Source organism: Zingiber officinale, chromosome 4A, assembly GCF_018446385.1.
Source record: "Zingiber officinale cultivar Zhangliang chromosome 4A, Zo_v1.1, whole genome shotgun sequence".
In the NCBI taxonomy this organism is placed as follows: Eukaryota; Viridiplantae; Streptophyta; class Magnoliopsida; order Zingiberales; family Zingiberaceae; genus Zingiber; species Zingiber officinale.
In genome coordinates, this window is record NC_055992.1 from 106,790,630 (window position 1) to 106,797,495 (window position 6,866).

A 6,866-nucleotide genomic window follows, 5' to 3' on the forward strand; every position below is an offset into this window, starting at 1 on the left:
GTCCTGATTTGATAATGTTGTTTGTGCAGGTCTCAAGTTGGTCCGATCTCAGTGTAGTTGAAGACAGCTATATTTGTTCACCTCTTTTCGGTATTCCTAAGTTCTTTAATATGCATTGACTGATCTATATATAAAGTTAGCTTTAAATAATTATGTTATAGTTGTTTAATTATATAAAGTTAACTTTAAATAATTATGTTAAAATTAGCTTTAAATAGTTGTTTAATTGTGTTCATTCTTTTTGATAAGTTGCTCTTTCTTGTTTTGTCTTCAATGATAATGATGCATAAAAGTTCTGAATTTGATCTATGTATAGTTTCAAAACTATATAGATACATAAAAGTTTTATATTTCATCTAGAATTACATTACACTATTCTAAAATTCTTTACTAGATAACGATGCATCCTCCTACCTTAATATTTTGTAAAGAGTTGTTAAAAATGTGCTAAAGTTATTCATATGAAATTGTCAACTAGTTAACACAATGAAATGAACAATTATTTTAAACATCCTTTAGTTTACATTAAATATCAACCAAAGACAAAACTATAAATTCAGCAAATTAAAATGAAAAATAAAGTTAACTAAGTGAGAAAATTTAAACCCTAATACCATACTTCACAATATCTCTCTCTTTCTCTCTATATGATGTGTCAATTATATTAGGTTGTATCGTAGTTACGATACATGTACTTAGCTTCAAAATAATTCTTATAATTTTATTTACCATTGTTATGACATGGATGATTCATATCGTTGGTAAATATGACTTTTATTAGAATTAGGGCTTTTATTAGAATGTTTAAGGAATTTCACATTTATGTTTTGTTTCCAATTATTCTTTTTTACATGGCCATATCGTATAATATTTACAATCTTTCTTGTTAGACATGATCTAGTTTATTTGTTTGTTGTTATGTAGGCAAAGGAGATTTGATGGGGATCAAAGATTTTGTGGCACATGAAGATGACTATATGTATTCTTAGTGTTGTTGGATGGATGATGGACTTATGAAACATTGGGTTGTTGAACTTTGTATCATATTTTCTAGTAGCTTGAACAAGATGGATATTGTAAACTTTGTTGCAAACTTTATACTTCTTGAATTATGAGTTGATCGATGTGTTGAATGTTAAATTTGTATGTGTCGAATGTTAAATTAGGATGTGTTGAATGCATATTATTTGTTATTTGAATTTGGTTTGTATGTATTTGGATTGTATTTGAATTTGGTTTGTATGTATTTGGATTGTATTGTAGAAAGAAATTGAAGCTGGAAAAAATTATTTGAAATAGGGACGAATTTGGCAACGAAAATTATTTGTCCCAATTCTATCGTAATTTGGGACAAAATTATTTTCGTCCCAGAATTCGTCCCAGATTTTGGGACGAATTTTGGGACGAATCCACAAAATTCGTCCCAAAATTCGTCCCAAAATCTGGGACGAATTGTGGATTCGTCCCAAAATTTGTCCCAGATTCTGGGACGAATTTTGGGACGAATCCACAAATTTCGTCCTAGAATTTGGGACGAATTCTGGGACGAAAATTTATCTTATGTGCAAAGAATTTGGCAAGTTTTTGTTGCGAAATTCGTTGCCAGTTTTGCAACAAATTTATTATTCGTTGCAAAATTAGGAACAAAGATGACAACAAAAATAATTTTGTCACCGAATTTGTCCCCAAATTCGTTGCAATATTAGGGACAAACTTGGCAACAAAATATAATTTGTCACCGAATTCGTCCCCAAATTTGTTGCAAAAATCAAGACAATTTTGGCGGAAAATTTATGTAAATTCGTCCCTAAATTTGTTCCTAGGTTTGCAACAAAAACAGTTTTCGTTGCAAATTTCTATACTTTTTTGCAATGAATTTGGTGACGAAATTTTTTTTCGTCGCCAAGTTCGTCCCCAAATTTGTCCCCAAATTTGCAACAATCCATAATTCGTTCCAAAAGTTGGCATCAACCATTTTGGGACGAAAAAATTTTCGTCCCAAATTTTGTCGCAAAAATTTTTGCAACGAATTTTTTTTTAAAATTCGTCCCCAATTTTGTCCCGAAATCCTTTATTTTTTGTAGTGAAAGAATGAAGGGAGAAACGAAATCCAGCTATGAATTGTTCTTTGAAGACAGCAATGCTTTCTGTAGGGGGAAGATGATGACAGTCTTGGCTAGTAGGAATAACTATGTAAGAAGGAAGCCTGTAGTTGATGGTGAGGTCGTAGGCATCCTTAATCGTAAAGTTGGAGAAGCATTGAGTGTACCACACGTTATCTTCAGCCATGGTGAGAAAGAAGATGAGAATAACAAAAAATGGGAAAGTAGTGAAGGAGGATTAAAAACCTTAGGGTTTTTCAAAAAGTTTTTATAGGGAGTTGTTCAAAGCACTTATTCAGCAGAGCCATTGAATGGTAATAGTAAAAAGGTGGGTTGCATTTTGAATCGTTAGATGATGAAGATGAAACGGTGGGTATAGGAAAAGGTATATACTCATAATGACAAATGCACATGTGGTACCAATCAAAAATCTACTGTAGTAGTTAGGTTGCATTTGGTTTAGAGGTTTGGGAATGAGGGAATGAATTCATTCCCAAACCTTGTGTTTGGTTGATGGGAATGGAATCAAGATTTTGGAATGAAACCCAAAAACTTGGGTATGGATGAAACTCACCCCCTCCCTTGGGTTTTGATGGAATGGGAATAAGAATTAAGTTTTGGACGAAAATACCCTTAATATATTTGTTCAATTTTTCTTTCATTTTACTCTCTCTCCTTGTTCTCTCTCATCATACTTTCTCTCTCCTCATTCTATCATCACACTTTCTCTCTCAATATATTTTTTCTCTCCTCATTCTCTCTCATCACACATTCTCTATCATTTTCTCTTTGTATTCTCTCTCATCACACACTCTCTCTCATTATTTTCTCTCTCTTCATTCTCTCCTCTTTTTTTATCATACTTTCTCTCTCATCATATTTTCTCTCTCCTCAATATCTTACCATACTCTCTATCCATATTTTCTCTCATCACATTTTCTCTTTCTTCATTCTCTTTCATCACACACTCTCTTCTCATTTTCTCTCATCATACTTTTCCTCTCTTCATTTTTTCCATCACACTTTCTCTCTCATCACATTTTCTCATTATACTTTCTCTCCTCAATCTCTCATTTTCTCTCATCACATTTTCTCTCTCTTCATTTTCCCATCACTCTTTCTCTCTCTCAGCACACTTTCTCTCTCATCATTCTCTCTCATCATATATTTCTCTCACATTCAACTTTCTCTTTTATCTAATTTTTTCTCCTATTTTTCTCTAAGGGTAAAAAAGGAAATTTAGGTTCATTCTGATTAAAAATATTCAACTAACCAAATATTATTTTTAAGAATGATACCCAAGCTCATACTCATTCCCATTCTACAATACTATGAAACTCATTCCCATTTCAATTCCTAGGAGAGAACCAAATACCACCTTAACCTTAATTTGATAGGAACTTATCCCGGAGCATTAATGTACTTACCAAGAATGGTTCGGGAGCAAAGTTAATGTCAGATGGGCTCAATTATGATTGATCCTAAATGCTTCTGTTGATCCCTTGGCACTCGGCAAGATGGGGGGGGGGGGGTTGAATTGTCCTGAAAATCAAAATCAATCTTTCTCGATGTTTCAAACTAAATTAAGAAAACACTTGTATAATAACAAAATGTAACTATATAAATTAAAAAGCAGAGGCAAGAAAATTTACTATGTTTGCAATTAGAGGATTGTTAATCCTAGACAAATGAAGTTCACTCAAGTCTCCTTTGGGTGGAGTAGCCTCTTTACAACATTGACAGATCACAAAATTAGTAGAATAAGAATAGAAGTCGTTTTACAAGTGATGCTCTAAGCTACTGGGATTAGGGCTATAGAATTTTATCCTCATCACACTAGATCACACCAGGTGGCATTTTGATAATTTTTCTAGTCCAAGAGCCTGGACCCGTTCCAGGCGCCCGGACCCTCTTAAACCTGATTCGAAATCAAGGGTGCCATCGACACCCGAGTTGGAATTTCTCCAAGTGCCCGGACCATAATCAACATCCAGTTGACTTTTTTTTCGAGTATTCTGCTTCGGCTCCACTCGATTGGGTGATTTTGACTATCCGGAATAGGGTTCACCCGAACCCATTTCTCAGTCTTCTTGAGTAACCTTCCACTCTGGCTTCTCGTCCCTCGAAAATATCGCGCACCTGCTTCTCGTTCATTAGAGTACTCTTCCGCAGTGCCTCATCCCTCGAACACATCGAGCCTATCAACTCTCTCCCTTGTCATCCTTCTCGCTAGTTACGTCTTTCATTCGACCTCCTATGCTCCTAAGTTCCTGCATACTTAGACACAAGACATCAAAATAACAATATGACCTAACTTCACTTGGATGATCACATCAAAACCATCACAGGGTACTTACAACTTCTACCATGATGAGTAGTATAAGTTGTAGTCTGTTCTATCCTAAAGGTTAAAGTTTAAGCATAAATAAACTTGAACGAGTTTTATCTCCGTCAATCTTAATTCCAAAAGAGCATAAACTCGAACGAGTTCGATACCAGCTAATCAATCTTGATAAGTCACATAAGTTGTCATATTTATATGAATAAGTTGCATACGTTACGTTTGGTTTGGTCTTAAAGATTGGACAATTTCTACAATAAGTGGACTTAAAGGGGTCTATCTCTTTGTAATTACTCTTTGATTTATTCCATCCAGACTTTTGTCCAAACGATTGGACGTACGTTACCTTTTGGTCAATGTACATGTGCTAAGAAAAAAAAATACAAGTTATTAAGCAGTCAAATTTTAGAGTGAAGCCATCTGATAATTTTAACAGGAACTCAAAGCTTAGCATTTAGTAGTTCATAAAGGGAGGGCAAGGCAAATTATAAGACGTTTGGAAACAAGTTAGGCGGGCCACTATTGGTTATCCTTTTGAATCCAAAAAACTGCGAGGTGATTAGAAGTTAAGTGTCCACTTTTTAATTGTTCCATTGCACCCTTCGCTCCAAGGAAGAGTGCCCTGGTGATGGAGCGGGCAATAGGGTTGCATTGAATTCACGTGTCTCAAAAAGATCTTTCTTCCTCATCTCAAAGCACTGGTCCTCTCCAGCCCGATAGGTTGCCAACTCCGCCTGGGCAGCTATTAATCCAGTTTGAGTAGTTGCTAGATCTGAGTGTAGGGAGTCTAACTCAGCACGCTAAGCTGTCAGTTCAGGCTCTTTGGTAGCCATCTTGGTGACGTGTGTAGCCTTCAATTCCTGTAGTTGAGCGAATAGTTGGGAGATTTATGTAGTCTTCTCGTCCAACTTTGTCTTTATTTTTGTCTGGAGAGTCATTTCAGAGTGAAGTTGCTTCTGAAGTGTCCAAGGTGTTTTTAGCTTGGTCGCCTTCTCCAGTTTAACTTTGGCCAACTTTTGAGCCTCTTGAGGTTGAGCATCCAACTCCTTTATTCGTCTAGAGCACCTGTGGCAGCTGCTTCAGAAGCTTCCTACTTCAGTGAGTTATTTTCTCATGCTAGGGCATATAATTATTGAGCCACGCTCATACTTATCATCCAGTACTAAAAGAAAGGCATCAATATGAGTACCCAATAGAGGTAAAAAATAATCAAGTAAATCACATTACTTTGGGTTGTTCATAGGAATACTCATCTACCAAATCAGTAGGCGAGAGCTAGCTGAGCTGATTTCCTGCATTCGCCCAGGCATCTATAAGATGACCCTCCAGCAATATTGAGATGACAAGCGAAGGGGTGGCTATCGAAACAACCACATCCTGGGCAGACGACAGAGCAAAGGTGACTGATGATTGATGAGGCCAATTCGCAGTAGTGGTAGTGGTCTTTGTGCGGGGAGATGCAAAAAAGGTTCGCTCTGAAGAATTGCCCGGTTGAGAAAGAGCCTCTTGTGTTGGGCTGGCTCCTAGGGTTGGATCGATAGAGGGACAAATAGATAGCGTTCATTCCGAAGATTGTGCCTCCTCCCGGATGAGCTCTTTCTGGGCTAATGATGGAGGCAAAGAGGGTGTTTCCAAGGAGAGGGCTTGCCTCTTAGGAGATGGGGCAAGAGTAAGTTTCCGCCCTTTGTGTTTTTGTTGGTCCCCGTGGGTGTTTTGATGTGATCAACCAAATTAGTTAAGTCCTGCTGTGTTTGATCCTTGTGTCTAAGTGTGCAGGAGCTTAGGAGCACAGGAAGTCGAGCGGAAGACACAGCTAGCGAGAAGGACGGCACGGGAAAGGAGCCGACGAGCTCGGTGCATCCGAAGGACAAGAGAGCTATGGAAGAGTACTCCGGTGGGCGTGAAGAGCGTGTGCGGCGTTCGAGGGACGTTAAGCCGGGACGGAAGGCTGCTCGAGGAGAAGGCCGGGAATTGGGTTCGGGTGAACCCTATTCCAGTTGGCCGCAATCACCCAAAAGAACGGAGCATAGGAAGCCAATGCAAAAGAGCTGGAAAAGAAGCTGTGCTGGATAAACAGCTCAAGGCACCTTCAAGCTGCCTTCAAGCTGCCTTGAAGGCGCCTTCAGCTTGAAGGCGCCTTCAAGGCTGATGAAGGCGCCTTAAGCCTGGTCATACAGACCGTTTGCGCAGCAGATAAAGTTTTATCCGCTGACCGAGCTGGAGGCACCCTAAACCTTGTTGAAGGCACCTTGGACCCTCGGGATAGGATTTCCAGGACCTATATAAAGGCTCCTAGAGCTAGGAAATAATCAACAACTCAAGCAATCAATCGTGTAGTCATTCCTAGCAATAGTTCTAAGCTTCCAAAGTGTAAAAGGCTTCTCCTCCTTCAGTAAAGGAGATTCTTTTTAGTGCGCTTCCCA